We start from the raw sequence: 20082 nt of genomic DNA on the forward strand, positions 1-20082 counted from the left end.
TCAGTGGGGAATAGATATTGTGGGACCGTTCCTAGAAGCGCCAGGAAGGCTAAAATATATGGTCGTGGCCGTGGATTACTTCACGAAATGGATCGAAGCAGAAACACTGGCATGCATAACGGGAAGGCACATGATCAAGTTTGTCTGGAAGAACATCATGACTAGGTTCGGTACACCTAAAACGTTAATAAGTGACAATGGGCTCCAGTTTGCTGAAAACCCGTTCAAGGAATGGTGCGCCAGCAAGGGGATAAACCAACGATTCACGTCGGTGGCACACCCACAAGCAAATGGGCAGACGGAAGTATCCAATAGAACCATTGTGAACGGGATTAAGAAGCGGCTAGGAAGAGCCAAAGGAAACTGGGCAGAAGAGATACCGACAGTGCTATGATCGTACAGGACCACCCCGCGAACAGGTACGCGGGAGACTCCATTCAGTTTGACGTATGGAGCGGAGGCAATGCTCCCAGCAGAGGTGATGATAGGCACGCTAAGGACAAGCCATACCGATGAAGAAGCCAATTCGCGAGACCTGAGGCTAAACCTAGATGTCCTCGAAGAAAAGCGGGAAAAAGCAAGCATACGCCAGGCGGCATACAAGCGAGCGACAGAAAGATACTACAACCAAAGAGTCAAGGAAAAATCATTTAAAGTAGGAGATTATGTATTAGGACCCGTATGGGAGGGTCCATACAAGGTTGTAGAAGCAAGCCAGAATGGCGCGTACACACTAGAAACAATGGAAGGAAGGCAGATCCCAAGAACGTGGAATGCGAGGAACTTTATGAAATTCTACTTCTAAAAGAAAGCCCCCACAAGGAAGCAATGGAGTTAGAGCAAGTATGGTCGAATAATTTAAGTGTCAAAACGTGAAAAGCTAAGGTCAAAACCCAAGAGGGCAAACACTAAAGAAGGTTCCGAGGCAATGTGTGAAACCTTGTACTTAGGGTACAAATCTAAACAGTCAAAATGATGAAACCTGTACTCAGTGTACTGAATTTTTAATGACTAACACGCGTAGTGCTTAGTGCATTTAAATCTTAAACTTTTAGCAATAAATCATAATGCTCAGTGCATTCAACAATAATACTTAGAGTATTAAATAAAGCACACTGAAACCCAATGCATCCAGCCTTAATACTTAGAGTATTAAGCTTTATGACCACCTAACACGCGGGCCCATGCGGACGCTTAGCGCGTCGAGTTAATTGAAGCATCATCAATACGCAATACAAGGCCAGTCGCTTAGTGCATGACTCTGAGCCATTAACAAATTAAATAACCAGCGACATATGGAGTAGTAAACACATAGCATCAAATGTCACAACAAAGATAATGTAACCAACATACAAAAGACAATGTCACCACATACGAGAGTCAAAAACGCAAAACAATAATTAAACAAGGATTTTTCACGCCCCATCGGGGTAGCACACGGAACTCACATCATACCATCATCATCATTCTCCTTCCCTCCAGCATCGACAACATCACCTCCACCCACAAGAACATCTTCCAAATCTCCAGCATTCTCAGTACTGTCATCAACACGATCCGACTCACGAACCACATCCTCCAAGCAAACGTTAGCATCCAAACCACCACCAGTATCATCTTCAACATCCATACCACCACTAACATTGTTTTTATCAACCCCATTGTCACCTTCCACCAGACCCTCAGGGGTACCGTCAGAACCAGAAAACGCACAAAGATCCCGAATTGCTTGCATATCCAGCTCGCCTAAGCCTAACAATAAGGCATGATCCATACTAGCAAATGCTAGGAGAGCCTCATTCATACTAGAGGCGGGACCGGAAACAGGGGTACCCACCAAGCGTGGCTGACCAGCAGAGGCCAGGGCAGCACTAACAGACTCTGCTCCAGCGACAAATGCAGCATGGCGAATCAAGCTCACCGCCCCCGTAAAGTCTGGATGCTCGATTAGCTTATCCATAACCCGCACAAGCCCCACTTGTAATAACCAGTTCAGGTCACGCTGAGTAGCACTAACAATCGACTGCAGGTCAAAAACTGCCTTATCGCGATCGACTGAGTCGCGTTCAAGGCTTTCAACCTGTATCATTAAGCCTTCGTTAACCTGAGAGAGAGAGAGTTAACTTTTGCCTCCAAACTAGCCCTGAGCTCCTCCATCGCGGTTTTTTCAGAAGCCAATATCTGATACTTCTGCTCAACACATTGCAGATCTCTGGTAAGTTCTGGAATGTGCTGCTCCAACTCAGCTACACAGGCCCCGCACCCGACATGCACAGTTTCCATTTCATTGAGCGACTCGATACGCCGGGCCCCCGCCACAAGGTAAAACATGGCTTGCACGGCGACACAAGACATGTTATGAGATAGGGTAGGGCTGCCCATAGCTTCCATATCTGTGGCAGTAGCAGGAGTAAAGGCATGCCAGGCAAACTCTAAAGCGTTAGAGCGGACAAAAAGACGAGATTCATTGTGTAGATTCCATGAGGGGACAAAGGGAGGAGGTCCTGAATAACCTTTGCCCATGTTCTTGACAGGGGAAACAGAGGTGGGATCTGGGCCACGGAGGTCGTGTGAAAGAGAAGAACTGGCAGTAACAGGAGGAACAACTGAAGCAGGATCCATGGGCTGTTTACGCGCCCCATCCATCCCTTCAGACTGTTGAACGTCATCATCAGGGATAACAACCACAGGTGCCGGTGACGAAGAGATCGAGCTTAGAAGGCGAGAAACGCTGCGCCTGGTCTGAACTCGCTTGGCAACGTTGAGCGCACCACTCACAGTCTCACCCATGGCCAGAACAACTTTCCGTTTGGCCTGCAGGCGCCGAGCATCAGCGATGACACCATCTTTGCTGTCCTCGTCACCCTCGGTGGGAGTAGCATGAACACCACCTAAGGGCGTAACGGAGGAGAGTGGGCGAACTGCAAGAGGATCCATCCCGACAGACGGCGGACCTTCACTTGTCGTTGGAGGAGTCGGCATAGCAGCAGTAAGAGCAAGCTGGTCCAAACGGCGAGAGGGAGGAAGTCGATCGATTAAATCTACTTCCCGATACTCCAGTTTGCCCCTGTAGCGTTTCCGGAGCATTTCATCCATAGACAAAGGGGACTCACTGCCTGGGAAATTCGAGTCACCAAAGAAAATCAAAAAGGGAAAATATTCAGATAATAAAACCCTAAGCAAACCAAATATGCAAACACTTACCATCCACGACAAGGATGAAAAACGCCATCTTACCGCGACGCCTCCAAGATGGACTCATTCCTACACCAGAGAGAAGGGCCTCAGAGTAATCCTCAGGGGACACTTGGATGCTCTTGAGGAAATCAGCCACGCTCTTGTTATGGGGAAAGAGTTTTGGGGTAACATCAGCAAAAGTGTTGGCGCGATAACGCCCGCTACCTACTAAACCCTGATTAACCCAAAGCCACCGATCCTGCCAATTTTTAGGGGTCCGATCATCGGGCACCAGGGTATGCCCTCCCCGGCGAACGAAAAACGTGTACTTATCGCCGGTGCAACAGAAGCAGAAGAAGTATTTAAACACAAAGTAATCAGGAAGATAACCATTAGCCCGACAGATCATCTCAAAAGCAACAACTTTGTTTAGAGCATTGGGAGTTAGCATCTGAATGCTGCAACCGTCTTTCTGGAGCACTTCCTCTTGGAAATCGGTCAAAAAGAGACGAACGCCAGCATCTAGGGTTTTTTGCTAGATGCCGACCTTTCCAGGAAGGGGGGAAAGGATGGAAGAACCCGGTGAAGGAAACTCCACACCGTCGAGAGAAGTGAGGCCATAAGTGGTTTCGAGAAACGAAAATACTCAGAAGCAGAAGTCACAATACCTGGAGGACTCGTCATGAAGAGAAGGGAGAAAAATAGAGTTGAGGAAGAGAATGGAAAGAAAGAGGAAACCTAGAAAAGAAGGCATGATAAGTGCCCCTATAAGAAAATGGAAAGGGCGGGATATTCAAAATGTCTGACACGCTGACGTAACCACTAGCCATCATGAACGGTCATGTCGCCATTAAAACCGAAACGGCGAACGAACAAGGAAGCAACACGTGTAAAATAATCAAGCCCAGAACGTCGTATCTAGCAATGCAACGCTACGTCTACTGGACTGGGGGACTTGATGACGTGCCTAGGCCGGCACGGAAGAGTCGCACCTACCTAAAATACCTGGCGCCCCGACCGACCCAAGAGGAGCGGGCTCAGCGCCCGCAAGCGCCCCTAAGAGTAGGGCGCCCCGGAAAAAGGCTCGCGCCCGCCAGAAACGCTCCCAACGTCAAGACAAAGGATACGGTCAAATGACAAGGCAGAGGATCAAAGCATTACCACCGGAGCCAATGGCAGAACTCTGACATAAAGAGACGCACAACCCTCCAATCATCGATTCTGACCTTGTCCCCTAAAAGCGATCCTGTCCCGTACAGACAAGTAGGGTCGCTAGGTATAAAAGGGCGCGCTTAGAAGCCCTAAAGGTAAGTCATCTTCTCTAAGCATAATAACCCAAAAAACACCGTATACCCTATCTAACCTGACCGTAGGAGCGTTCTTCCGGGAGCCTCCTCCCAGAAAGCGGCTGATGGCTGTTCTCTCGTGTGGCCTTGTAGATACATTCAGATATTCGAGCAAAGAGCAAGTCGAAGATTCAGAGCGATGTCGCATCTGTGTTCTTTAGGATTCTTGAAGATCTAGATAAAAAGTGAAATCCATGGATGAATCAAGAGTGAATCATGGGTATAGGAAGGATTAACACTCAAAGGAAGGAATCACTTACATTCTTGAGGATTTCTTGAGCAAAAATCGAAAATTGTAGAGAGAGAGTAGAGAGAGAAAGTCTTTGGAGTGTTTTTAAAGTGTGAAATGAAGGCCAAATACTCTATATATAGGGTAGAGTTCTCGGTCAAAGGGGGGTCCACCTGACCGTAAACGGGTTTATGGTTGTAAACTCGTCCTGACCGTGAACTCGGTGATTTTCGAGGAAGTTTCAAGTTTTTCGCGTGATTCCCGGTTTATTCCGAATCGTATAAAATACATATTATTTATTTAAAATTTAAGGTCCTTCCCAAACTAGAAATTTGACGGAATTTAATAAAAACCCAATTTTTTTTAACGGAAATTGGGTAAGTATAACGGGAAAAGTTTCGGGTTGTCACATTATCCCCCCGTTAGAGGGAATTTTGTCCCGAAATTCGAGCATAGAATACAAATCTTGAATTAGGAAAGAGATGCGGATACTTTTGTTTCATCTGATCTTCGCGCTCCCAAGTAAATTCAGGTCCTCGCTTGGCATTCCAGCGAACCTTCACTATCGGGATGCGACTTTGTTTGGTTCGTTTGATCTCTCTATCCATGATTTCAACCGGTTCTTCCACAAAGTTTAGGTTCTCGTTGATTTCAATCTCATCGAGAGGGACCACATGGGTTTCGTCGGATAAGTATTTCTTAAGATTCGAAACGTGGAAGACAGGATGAATGTTGTTAAGTTCTCGTGGTAGACGAAGTTTGAAGGCTACGGGACCGATCCTAGCGAGGATCTCGAAGGGTCCTATGTATCTTGGATTTAGCTTTCCACGCTTTCCAAAGCGTATTATGCCTTTTCAGGGTGAGACCTTTAGCAGGACACGATCTCCAACCTGGAACTCCAAGGGTTTTCGTCGTTTATTGGCGTAGTTATTTTGTCTATCTTGTGAGGCCTTCAGTCATTCTCGGATTTGTATGATCTTTTCTATGGTTTTGAGGATGATTTCTGGACCAGTGAGAGTGCTTTCAGGGACTTGCCCCTTGGCTAGCTGCGTGTCGCCCACCTCAGCCCAACACAGAGGGGATCTGCACTTGCGGCCATAGAGGGCTTCGAAAGGCGCAACCTTGATGCTGGTATGGTAATTGTTGTTGTAGGAAAACTTGACCAAGGGCAAATGGATGTCCCATGATTTACCAAAGTCAATGACACATGCTATCAACATGTCTTCCAAGGTCTGGACGGTTCTTTCACTCTGCCCATATGTTTGAGGATGGTAAGCTGTGCTCATATCCATCTTAGTTTGAAGAGCTTTCTGCAGGGACTGCCAAAATCTCGAGGTGAACCTGCTATCTCGATCGAAGATAATGGACACATGCACACCGTGCAGTCGGACTATCTCTTAGATGTAGATTTGTGTGAGTCTCTCTATTTTGAAGTTTTCCTTGATCAACAGGAAGGGGCGGATTTAGTCAGTCGGTCGACTATTACCCAGATGGCGTCGTACCCATTCGGAGATTTGGGTAATTTGGTGATAAAATCCATAGTAATCCTCTACCACTTCCACTCAGGTATATCCGACTGGTGGAGTAGACCTGAGGGCTTCTGATATTCGACCTTCACCTTGGCGCAAGTCAGGCACTTGCCCACGAAGGTAGCGATCTCTGCTTTCATGTTTGGCCACCAATACAACTTCTTGAGATCGAGGTACATCTTATCCGAACCTGGATGAATGGAGTATCTGGTCTTGTGAGCTTCGTTCATGACAACCTCTCTGTAACCACCGAAATTTGGAGTTCAGATCCGGTCCATGAAATAATAGACTCCGTCTCCCTTGATCTCTAGGTTCTTTTCCATTCCTATCAAGGCTTCACCCGACATGTTCTCTGGTTTTAAGGCTTCCAGCTGAGCCTCCTTGATTTGCGCGGATAAATGGGAATGGATAGTCATGGCCAGTTCCTTCACTCTACGACCTGAGCACTCCTTCCAGCTGAGGGCATCTGCCACCATATTGGCCTTGCCGGGATGGTAGCGTATTTGGCACTCGTAATCGTTGAGTAGCTCAACCCATCTCTGTTGTCTCATGTTCAATTCCATTTGGTCGAAAATATGCTGCATGATTTTATGGTCAGTGAAGATAGTGCACTTGGTTCCGTAGAGAAAATGTCTCCATATCTTCAATACGAAGACCACTGCTCCCAATTTCAGGTCGTGCGTTGTGTAGTTGGCTTCGTGTGCTTTCAGCTGTCTTGAGGCAAAAGCAATGACTTTTCCCCGATGCATGAGCACACAACCTAGGCCCTGATTGGATGCATCACAATAGACAACGAAGTCCTCCGTCCCTTCGGGCAGAGACAAGATAGGTGCGCTGCATAGGGCCTGATTCAACGTTTGGAACGCAGTGTCTTGCCTTTCACTCCAAAAGAATGGTACGCCTTTCTGAGTAAGAGTGGTTAAGGGTTTGGCAATTCTGGAGAAATTTTGGATAAACCTGCGATAATAGCCAGCTAAGCCCAAGAATTGATGGATTTCTGTGGGCGTCTTCGGTGCTTACCAGTTCTCTATCGCCTTGATTTTGGAAGGGTCCACGTGTATGCCTTCCTCGCTTACCACGTGACCTAGGAAGGTTACTTTTCTAATCCAAAATTCGCACTTGGAGAATTTCGTGTACAACTTCTCTGCCCTTAGAGTTTCCAGCACCAATCTCAAGTGCTGTCGGTGTTCTTCCTCACTTCTAGAATAGACAAGTATATCGTCGATGAACACGATTACGAACTTGTCCAAGAAAGAATAGCACACCCGATTCATCAGGTCAATGAATACCGCCGGTGCATTGGTTAGACCGAAGGGCATTACTACAAATTCGTAGTGACCATACCGAGTCCGAAATGCTGTCTTAGGAACGTCACTCTCATGGACTCACAATTGATGGTACCCTGATCTTAGGTCTATTTTGGAGAAGTAGCTGGCTCCTTGAAGTTGATCGAAGAGGTCGTCGATTCGGGGAAGAGGATAACGATTTTTGAGAGTGATCTTGTTCAGTTCGCGATAGTCAATACACATCCAGAAGGATCCATCCTTCTTTTTCACGAACAAGATCGGGGCTCCCCAGGGTGAGGAACTCGGTCTTATGAATCCTTTGCTGAGCAGCTCACTGAGCTGACTGGATAACTCCTGCATTTCTGCTGGTGCTAAGCGGTATGGGGATTTAGCTACGGGGGTAGCTCCGGGGATTAGGTCGATGCGAAACTCGACTTGGCGTTCTGGAGGACTTCCCGGAAGCTCTTCGGGAAAAACATCAGGAAAGTTGCAGACTTCGGGGATGCTCTCGAGATCTTTAACTTCCTGCTGCTCATTTATGACATGGGCTAGGAATGCATGGCACTCCTTTCGTAGCAGGACACGGTCTCCAACCTAGAACTCCAAGGGTTTTCGTCGTTTATCGGCGTAGCTCTTTTGTCTATCTTGTGAGGCCTTCAGTCGTTCTCGGATTTGTATGATCTTTTCTGTGGTTTTGAGGATGATTTCTGGACCAGTGAGAGTGCTGTCAGGGAGTTCCCCCTTGGCTAGCTGCGTGTCGCCCACCTCAGCCCAACACATACGGGATCTGCACTTGCGGCCATAGAGGGCTTCGAAAGGCGCAACCTTGATGCTGGTATGGTAATTGTTGTTGTAGGAAAACTTGACCAATGGAAAATGGATGTCCCATGATTTACCGAAGTCAATGACACATGCTATCAACATGTCTTCCAAGGCCTAGATGGTTCTCTCACTCTGCCCATCTGTCTGAGGATGGTAAGCTGTGCTCATATCCATCTTAGTTCGAAGAGCTTTCTGCAGGGACTGCCAAAATCTCGAGGTGAACCTGCTATCTTGATCGGAGATAATGGACACAGGCACACCGTGCAGTCGGACTATCTCTTGGATGTAGATTCGTGTGAGTGTCTCTATTTTGAAGTTTTCCTTGATCGACAGGAAGGGGCGGATTTAGTCAGTCGGTCGACTATTACCCAGATGGCGTCGTACCCATTCGGAGATTTGGGTAATTTGGTGATAAAATCCATAGTAATCCTCTCGCACTTCCACTCAGGTATATCCGGCTGGTGGAGTAGACCTGAGGACTTCTGATATTCGACCTTCACCTTGGCGCAAGTCAGGCACTTGCCCACGAAGGTAGCGATCTCTGCTTTCATGTTTGGCCACCAATACAACTTCTTGAGATCGAGGTACATCTTATCCGAACCTGGATGAATGGAGTATCTGGTCTTGTGAGATTCGTTCATGACAACCTCTTTGTAACCACCGAAATTTGGAGTCTAGATCCGGTCCGTGAAATAATAGACTCCGTCTCCCTTGATCTCTAGGTTCTTTTCCATTCCTATCAAGGCTTCACCCGACATCTTCTCTGGTTTTAAGGCTTCCAGCTGAGCCTCCTTGATTTGCGCGGATAAATGGGAATGGATAGTCATGGCCAGTGCCTTCATTCTACGACCTGAGGAGTCCTTTCGGCTGAGGGCATCTGCCACCACATTGGCCTTGCCGGGATGGTAGCGTATTTTGCACTCGTAATCGCTGAGTAGCTCAACCCATCTCCGTTGTCTCATGTTCAATTCCTTTTGGTCGAAAATATGCTGCATGATTTTATGGTCAGTGAAGATAGTGCACTTGGTTCCGTAGAGAAAAGGTCTCCATATCTTCAATGCGAAGACCACTGCTCCCAATTCCAGGTCGTGCATTGTGTAGTTGGCTTCGTGTGCTTTCAGCTGTCTTGAGGCAAAAGCAATGACTTTTCCCCGCTGCATGAGCACACAACCTAGGCCCTGACTGGATGCATCACAATAGACAACGAAGTCCTCCGTCCCTTCGGGCAGAGACAAGATAGGTGCGCTGCATAGGACCTGATTCAACGTTTGGAACACAGTGTCTTGCCTTTCACTCCAACAGAATGGTATACATTTCTGAGTCAGAGTGGTTAAGGGTTTGGCAATTCTAGAGAAATTTTGGATAAAGCTGCGATAATAGCCAGCTAGGCCCAAGAATTGACGGATTACTGTGGGCGTCTTCGGTGCTAACCAGTTCTCTATCCCCTTGATTTTGGAAGGGTCCACGTGTATGCCTTCCTCGCTTACCACGTGACCTAGGAAGGTTACTTTTCTAATCCAAAATTCGCACTTGGAGAATTTCGCGTACAACTTCTCTGCCCTTAGAGTTCCCAGAACTTCCGGTTGTTGTAAGCGGCTTTAGAGGGTTCTGAGATGGCTAGGGTCGTTGTTGCTGACGGGGTATGGACCCTATGGTCAATGAGCCGTTGTGCCAATCGCTTGGCACTATCGAAGGTAGTGGGGTTTGAAGCTAGGACATTCCCCTGAAATGGAGGCATCAGCCCCCAGATGTACCTTTCCACCTTCTTCGCTTCAGAAGGGACCATTCCTGGACATAGTGCTACCAGATCGCTGAATCTGGCAGTATAAGAGAGTATGTCGGAGCCCTTCATGGTTAGGCTCCAGAGATCCTGTTCAAGTTTCTGAACTTCGCCCCTCGGGCAGTATTCTTTGATCATGAGCTCCTTCAGAGCTTCCCAGCCTATAGCATATTCCACTATAAGAGATAATGACTTGATATGGCTATTCCACCATGTCAGTGCTCAGTCCGTGAAGGTGCAGGCGGCAAATTTTACTTTGCTCCCTTCCGGACAAGAGTAGATCTCAAAGATCGACTCCGTTTTCTTGAACCATTACGAGAGGGCAATGATTCCGCCAGTTCCATTGAAGGCGCTGGGTTTGCAGCTGGTGAAGTCCTTGTACGAGCACTCCCTAGAGCGCACTGGAACTTCAACTGTAGGTGGAGTTTGATTCTAAGTTATTGGAGTAGCGCACCTGTTTGATCTACGTGGAGGCATCTTGAAGCTATAAAATCACAAAGATGAAGATATTGGTAAGAATTTAATAGAAAGAATGATGAGTGACTCATGGACTAACACCCCATAGCCCAACAACACATATGAAAGTATGATTGAATAGAGATCTACTACTAGAAATATGAAAGCCTTTGGATAATAATTCCCATGAGATTAGATATCTGTCAATAATACTGGTATTACAGATGTAACTAGTTTGGGAAAAATGACCTAGAAGTAGGTCTTACATCAAACCAGGATAGGTAAATTTTGACAACATAAAGACCTAATAGACTTAAAGTTCAAGGTCTTAAGATAAACAAGAAATTACAGGGAAAAGTGCTACTCATAGCATAGATAGGAAGGCTATTCCCTTAACTAAAAGAAAGGATGAGCAGAGTATTTCCTACTGGCGACGGGCACCCCTTGGGCGAACCCTTAAGTCAGCCAGCTGGCGCTCCATGTCAAGAAGGCGTAGCTCGTACACTCGCTGGCGCATGCGATGTTCTATGACTTCGGCTCGAGTCACAACTAGTTCTTGCAGTAGAGACTTATGGTCTGTCGCAGCTCTCACAAGAGCATGTTCTAGATGACGAATGCAGATAGTATTGACTCACACATTTGCAATAACCAGCATGACTCGGTTGATGGTTGTCCTACCTTGCTCTTCATTACGAGCAACCCTTCGGACCAGAATAGGCAGGATTCTGTCCTCTGAGCCTCCCTCGCTCAGGTTGTAGAAGCTTCGGTCTCCGTTGTATGGCATGAGTTAACCCTGTTCTTGTAACGCCCGGGTTTCGGGGCCAAGCATTTTTAGACGATGTAATAGTCTAGGTCAACTATTGTAACACTTTTTGAGGTAATAAAGATGAAATATTTGAGTATTATGTGAATTATGTGAATTTATATGCTTATTACTAAATGTGTAATAAATAAAGAATAAAAATAAGCGTCAAAATTAAAGTGTGAGATAAGCCCGACGTCTTTACATAAAGTCGTAGTGGTCAAAACAAGGATTTCGGGGATATAAAGAACGCCGAAATCCGATTTATAACGAAGAAGTTATGACCCGTCGAAGTTTCGAGACGGAACCGGCACGGCACCGGGAAGCGTAAAAAGTGAATTTACGATAGAAGACTTTTTAGCCTTAGTAATCTAAACCAAAGTTGTAGAGTATGTTAAATCAAGAAAATCCATAAAAAGAACGCCCAAATCTGACTTCGTATGAAGAAGTTATGATTTTTCAAAGTTTCGGCTTAGCAGTGTACAGCCCGAAACTCGAATTTTAGTTCGAGCGGTTTTTGGCTTACGCGACCTAAATGAGACTTGAAGATCTCATTAATAGGAACTCAACGGTAAAAAGACAGACGAAAACGGAGTCCGTATGAAGGAGTTACGAATTCTTAGCAGTCATTTAGCAGTCTAATCTCCTCCTACTGTTAAATTTAAGATCGGCCGAGAATTAGCCGATAGAGTCTAAATGAAAGTAGTGGAGCAGGTAGTGGAGCACTAAGCAAGTAGTGGAGCAGGTAGTGGAGCACTAAGCAATTAGTGGAGCAGATAGTGGAGCACTAAGCAGGTAGTGGAGCACTAGTGGAGCACCCAGAGCACTATAAATTGAGGCTCGGGGCTGCCTCATTCTTCACACCTTCAACCCATACTTTCACTCTCTATACTCTCTCTATCCATTCAAGCTGAAGCTCTGCCCGCAAGAAGCCCGGTTTTAAGAAAAACTCGCTGTTTTATCAAGGGATAATTGTTTTTGAGAAAAACCCGCTGTAAGTAAGGTACGCCTACAAAATTTTTAATATAACTTTTAAATAATTATAGTAATGTTATTAGGTCCTTAAAATAATTATTTGGGCTATTATTATTTATATATTGAGTGTTATTTAACGCTTATATAATAATAATAATAGCTAGACTATTAATTAGTCACGGTTAACGTTAAAACTAAACTCTAGTGGTATTAATACTAGGTTTTGGTCAAGGAAAAATTGTTTTGAGATAACGAAGTGCTGTTCAAATACCGAGTCACCACCTAATCAGGTGAGTGCATAGTTACTTTCATCTTACACATAGATATGAAGTATTTTATATTAATTACGTGCTATGTGTGCATATTATCTGAATACTTGCTGCCTATGCTGATGAAAGATTTTTATACATGTTTTAAATAATTTAAACTGTATATGTATTTTATATCTACAAAAATGTTGGGGTAAAACATGGGTAGATGTAATAAGACAATGCGTGATAAAATGATGAGAGGCCTCGATGTTGTTGTTATTGATTCTGTCATCTAGCGGAGTATGGATGACGACCACAGACTCTTCTAGACAGTCCAGTGGAACGCTAGTAGGCTCGCAACCTGTAGGTGTTTGTGAACGATGTGTTCACCGGTGTACTCCATCCTCCTCATGGTTGCCTTTAGGACATTTATTGCTGAGGAGACCCCTTGGCAGTAGTGTCCATCCCGATATTGATCCTTAGTCTAGGTCCCTTATGATAGGTGTTTTAGGGACGTAATGTGAGGATAACGGGAACGGGTAATTGGGTTATTATTGATTGATGAAATTAATAAACTTATTTATTGTGGGTTGAAAACCCTATGTGCTCACCAGGTTCCCAAGCCTGACCCACTCAGTTTCTTGTATTACAGGTAGTGGCGCACGAGCATAGATATGATGTTTGGGATGAGAGATTACGGATATAGGCCTGTAGATATGAATAAATGTAGTAAGGCTTTTATTGTACTGTTTATGCTTTTGATCTGTATTGAACATGACATCCCGATGTTTTTAATGAAATACATTTCTACGGAAATGCTTTGATAAATCTTTATCATATTTTATTTTGGGAACAAATTCCGCAACACTTTTATTTAAAATGTTACTCTGATTTTTAAACAAAGCATAAACAAAATCGGTCTTTTCTGGCCGTGAAAATGGGGATGTCACAGTTGGTATCAGAGCATTAGTTTAAGCGAACTAGGAATTTGTAGGATTTCTAGACTTAAACTTAGAATGCTAAGCAATGATTGTGAGGTGTGAGCACTAGCTTATTTTAGGAATTGTGCCTAAAATGCTTTTATGTGCTAAATGATTTATGCCTTATATGCTGTTATTTGTTCGGATCTATGGTCTGTTGCCGACCGGATCTGGAAACCTTATGTGTTTAGGATTCTAAACGTACGACTACGATATTAGAACTAACATGTAAACGTTTCGGAGAGATAAGGATGATTTAAACGTCTATCCTGAATAAAGATCTAAATTCACCATATTCGGTGTATAGATCAAAATGGCAAGAACCCGCAGTGGAGCTGGAAACGCAAACGAAAACAGGAATCGACCACCTGTAATTGAGCAAATACCTGTTGTAGCTGCAACACCTGAGCCAGTAACGATGGCTGGTGTACAATTGATGATTCAGGCGATGTTGGATAATCATATGGAAGAAACTAGACGTCTGCTTCGACAAAATCGTGAAGAACTTTCAATCCAAATTGAAGAGCCCGAAGTGAATGGAGGGCCATCGGAAGGTGGAAACTTCAGTGGTACCGTTGGTCAAGACAACCCACAAATTGTTAGACAAGGCAATCGTAATGGAGGAAATGATGGAAGAGGATGTAAATACAAGGATTTTATGGCGTCTAAGCCACCGTGTCTATCCGGAAGCCCGACGCCGGTGCAAATTATGGATTGGATTTCCGAAATGGAGACAATGTTTGAAAGTTGCGAATGCAGCAACAGGCAGAAGACCGCTCTTGCGATCCCGTTGTTGAAATCTGGCGTGTTGAGTTGGTGGAAGCTGTTAGCTGATTCTATGCCCAATGGAGAAGCGAGTAAAATGTCTTGGGAAGATTTTGTGGAACAACTGAAACTGCAATACTGCTCAGAGCAGGACCTATTAGAAATAAATAATGAGTTTCAGAATTTGAAGAAGAGAAAGATGAGCGTTGCTGAATACGCTGCAAGTTTCACGGAGAAAATGAAGCTTATCCCATACCTAGTTCCAACAGAACTCTCAAAGGTCAATAAGTTTGCCCTTGGACTACCAGCGGACTATGGTCCAATGGTTAAGCAAGCAACCACGTTGAAAGCCGCCATCTGGGCTGCCAGAAATGTTGAGACCCAGATCAGGGAGAAAGGTCTGGAAAGGTCAGAGGTTGGTGAGAAGAGGAAGTTTGACGGACCCTCGGGGTCCAGCAAAAAGGGTAAATTCTCAAAGTCTAGTTCGAAAGGAGGTGGAGGAGGCGAAGTGAAGTGGTGTGACAAGTGCAAGAAGAAGCACTCTGGGAAGTGTGACGGAGGGATCACTTGTTTCAAATGTGGGAAGCCTAGGCACTATGCCAATGAATGCACATTCACTAAGAAGGTCTGTTATGAGTGCAACGAGGAGGGGCGCATTTCGAGGGACTGCCCGAAGAAGAAGGAAGCAGGAAGACCCAACATTCCACCAAAGCCGAAGGCTAGAGCCTTCCAGATGACACTGGAAGCTGCTAAGGAAGAAGCTGATGTCGCTTCAGGTACCTTTCTCGTAAACAAATTGCCTGCCCAAATTTTATTTGATTCTGGAGCCAACTACTCCTTTATTTCGCATGAATTTGGTAGAAAGCTAGCTTTGCCTGTCGATAGACTAGATAATGCCTTATTAGTCGAAGTTGCTAGTGGCAAGTTTGTACCTGTTAGCCATCGTATGAAAAACATCTTAATTGATTTGAACGGGAATAAGTTTCACGAGGAATTATTGCCTATCGAACTTAACGGTTTCGACATCGTGTTGGGAATGGATTGGCTTAGCACCAATGATGCGGAAATACTGTGCAAAAAGAAGATCGTAAAAGTAAACCCGCCTGGGAAAGAGTCGTTTATGGTGTATGGGGACAAACGCAGGGTAAATTCTGGAATCATTTCTCTAATGAAAGCCAGAAAATGTTTGACCAAGGGATGTACATCATATTTAGCATTCGTGATCGATGCTAAGAAGGAAAAGAAGGTGATACAGAGCATTCCTATCGTGTGTGATTATCCGGAAGTATTTCCCGAAGATCTTCCCGGATTACCGCCTGATCGACAAGTAGAATTCCGTATTGACTTGTTACCAGGAACGACACCAATAGCAAAAGCACCTTACCGATTAGCACCGACGGAGATGAAGGAGCTGATGATGCAACTTCAGGAGTTATTGGACAAAGGTTTCATTAGACCTAGTTCATCACCCTGGGGAGCTCCGGTGTTATTCGTGAAAAAGAAAGATGGAAGTATGAGAATGTGTATTGATTACAGAGAGCTGAACAAGACAACAATAAAGAATAGATATCCGTTGCCAAGGATTGATGACCTGTTCGATCAACTGCAAGGTTCAAGTTATTTCTCAAAGATCGATCTTAGGTCAGGATATCATCAACTGAAGGTGAAAGATCAGGATATTGAGAAGACTGCGTTCAGAACGAGATATGGACACTACGAGTTCTTGGTTATGTCGTTTGGACTAACTAATGCTCCAGCAGCATTCATGGATCTGATGAACAGGGTTTGTAAACCATTCCTCGATAAATCCGTGATAGTGTTCATAGATGACATTCTCATCTACTCGAAAAGCCAAGAAGAGCATGGTAGACACTTGCGGGAAGTGTTAGAAGTCTTGAAGAAGGAGAAGCTGTATGCTAAATTCTCCAAATGTGATTTTTGGATTCGAGAAGTCCAATTCTTGGGTCACGTGGTCAACCAAGAAGGGATAATGGTCGATCCAGCAAAGATTGAAGCGGTAATGAAGTGGGAACAACCAAAAAGTCCCACGGAGATCCGAAGCTTTTTGGGATTAGCCGGATATTACCGAAGGTTTATCCAAGGATTTTCTTCAATCGCTAGTCCATTAACATCGTTAACCCACAAAGGAGCTACCTATGGTTGGAGTGATAAGCATAAAGAAGCATTCGAGAAGCTAAAGAAGAAACTATGCGAGGCACCGATACTTTCTCTACCCAATGGAGTTGAAGACTTCGCCGTTTATAGCGATGCGTCTGGTGTTGGGTTGGGTTGTGTTTTGACCCAAAGAGAAAAGGTGATCGCATATGCGTCTCGACAGTTGAAGGAACATGAAAAGAACTACCCGACTCATGACTTGGAGTTGGCGGCGGTAGTTTTCGCTCTAAAAATATGGAGGCATTACCTCTATGGCACGAAGTGCAAACTTTTCACCGATCATAAGAGTCTCCAATATCTCTTTAATCAGAAAGAATTGAACATGAGGCAACGACGCTGGCTAGAATTACTCAAGGACTATGACTGTGAGATACTTTACCACCTCGGTAAAGCAAACGTTGTCGCTGATGCTCTCAGTCGAAAAGTCAACCTTAAAAGAAAAAGGCCAAGAGCGTTGAGAATAGAAATTGTCTCGACCATTGTGGAAAGTATCAGGGAAGCTCAAGAAGAAGCTTCAGAGAAGAGTGACCGAAAAGAAGAACGTTTGGGAAAAACATTAGTGTTTGGTACAAACAGTCAAGGACTAAAGGTATTCCAAGATCGGATTTGGGTACCTAAGACTGGAGGAATAAGAGATCTTCTAATGGAAGAAGCTCACAAGACCATGTACTCGATTCATCCCGGTAGCACTAAAATGTATAGGGACCTAAAACCCTACTACTGGTGGCCGACGATGAAGCTCGACGTTGCGAAATATGTGGCCGAGTGTGTAACTTGTGCAAGAGTTAAGGCACAACATCAGAAACCATATGGGAGTTTAGAACCCTTACCTGTACCCATGGGTAAATGGGAAGACATCACCATGGATTTTGTGACTAAACTACCCAGGACGAAGAACGGTCACGACATGATTTGGGTGGTCGTGGATCGTTTCACAAAGAGTGCACACTTCATAGCTGCCAATGAAAGGTGGTCTATGGATAAGCTTGCAAATGCTTACGTGAAGGAAATTGTGAGACTTCACGGTGTTCCTCTAACAATTGTATCGGATCGTGATAGTCGTTTCACGTCAAGGTTTTGGAGAAGTCTACAAGAGGAATTGGGTACGAAGTTATGTCTGAGTACAGCTTACCATCCGCAGACTGATGGTCAGAGTGAAAGAACGATTCAAACGCTTGAGGATATGTTGAGAGCATGTACCCTCGAATTCCAAGGTAACTGGGATGAACACTTACCTTTGGTAGAATTTTCCTACAACAACAGTTTCCACTCGAGCATCAAGATGGCACCCTATCAAGCTTTGTATGGACAAAAGTGTCGTACGCCTTCTTGTTGGCTTGAGGCTGGAGAAAAGCATTTTATGGGCCCCGAGATAGTCCATGAGACTGCTGAGAAGCTGAAGGTGATCAGGGAAAGGATGTTAGCAGCTCAGGATCGTCAGAAGAGCTATGCTGACAAGAAAAGACGACCGATGACCTTCGAAGTTGGGGATTCCATTTTGCTTAAAGTCTCACCGTGGAAAGGACTTATAAGATTCGGGAAACGAGGAAAGCTGAGTCCAAGGTTTATTGGACCGTTCAAAGTTCTTCAGAAGATTGGGAACCAAGCTTACAAGCTGGAATTTCCCGAAGAACTCGATGGTATTCATAACACCTTCCATGTATGTTATCTGAGGAAATTCACGGGAGAAGTTCCCGACATAATTCCAATCTCAGAGTTAAGGATGGATGAGAATAAGAGGCTAATCGAAGAGCCCGATACAATTGTTGACCGTAAGACTAAGAAGTTACGACGCAAGATGGTCGACTTAGTGCTAGTCCGATGGAAACACTCGAATGGGCCGAATCTCACTTGGGAAACAGAGAGTGACATGATGAGTCGCTACCCGCATCTGTTTGCTGATGCATGATTCCGGGACGGAATCATCCTAAGGGGGAGAGAATTGTAACGCCCGGGTTTCGGGGCCAAGCATTTTTAGACGATGTAATAGTCTAGGTCAACTATTGTAACACTTTTTGAGGTAATAAAGATGAAATATTTGAGTATTATGTGAATTATGTGAATTTATATGCTTATTACTAAATGTGTAATAAATAAAGAATAAAAATAAGCGTCAAAATTAAAGTGTGAGATAAGCCCAACGTCTTTACATAAAGTCGTAGTGGTCGAAACAAGGATTTCGGGGATATAAAGAACGCCGAAATCCGATTTATAACGAAGAAGTTATGACCCGTCGAAGTTTCGAGACGGAACCGGCACGGCACCGGGAAGCGTAAAAAGTGAATTTACGATAGAAGACTTTTTAGCCTTAGTAATCTAAACCAAAGTTGTAGAGTATGTTAAATCAAGAAAATCCATAAAAAGAACGCCCAAATCTGACTTCGTATGAAGAAGTTATGATTTTTCAAAGTTTCGGCTTAGCAGTGTACAGCCCAAAACTCGAATTTTAGTTCGAGCGGTTTTTGGCTTACGCGACCTAAATGAGACTTGAAGATCTCATTAATAGGAACTCAACGGTAAAAAGACAGACGAAAACAGAGTCCGTATGAAGGAGTTACGAATTCTTAGCAGTCATTTAGCAGTCTAATCTCCTCCTACTGTTAAATTTAAGATCGGCCGAGAATTAGCCGATAGAGTCTAAATGAAAGTAGTGGAGCAGGTAGTGGAGCACTAAGCAAGTAGTGGAGCAGGTAGTGGAGCACTAAGCAATTAGTGGAGCAGATAGTGGAGCACTAAGCAGGTAGTGGAGCACTAGTGGAGCACCCAGAGCACTATAAATTGAGGCTCGGGGCTGCCTCATTCTTCACACCTTCAACCCATACTTTCACTCTCTATACTCTCTCTATCCATTCAAGCTGAAGCTCTGCCCGCAAGAAGCCCGGTTTTAAGAAAAACTCGCTGTTTTATCAAAGGATAATATTTTTTGAGAAAAACCCGCTGTAAGTAAGGTACGCCTACAAAATTTTTAATATAACTTTTAAATAATTATAGTAATGTTATTAGGTCCTTAAAATAATTATTTGGGCTATTATTATTTATATATTGAGTGTTATTTAACGCTTATATAATAATAATAATAGCTAGACTATTAATTAGTCACGGTTAACGTTAAAACTAAACTCTAGTGGTATTAATACTAGGTTTTGGTCAAGGAAAAATTGTTTTGAGATAACGAAGTGCTGTTCAAATACCGAGTCACCACCTAATCAGGTGAGTGCATAGTTACTTTCATCTTACACATAGATATGAAGTATTTTATATTAATTACGTGCTATGTGTGCATATTATCTGAATACTTGCTGCCTATGCTGATGAAAGATTTTTATACATGTTTTAAATAATTTAAACTGTATATGTATTTTATATCTACAAAAATGTTGGGGTAAAACATGGGTAGATGTAATAAGACAATGCGTGATAAAATGATGAGAGGCCTCGATGTTGTTGTTATTGATTCTGTCATCTAGCGGAGTATGGATGACGACCACGGACTCTTCTAGACAGTCCAG

Source organism: Lactuca virosa, chromosome 3, assembly GCF_052849685.1.
Source record: "Lactuca virosa cultivar CGN04683 chromosome 3, Lactuca_virosa_CGN04683_v6, whole genome shotgun sequence".
NCBI classification, from domain to species: domain Eukaryota; kingdom Viridiplantae; phylum Streptophyta; class Magnoliopsida; order Asterales; family Asteraceae; genus Lactuca; species Lactuca virosa.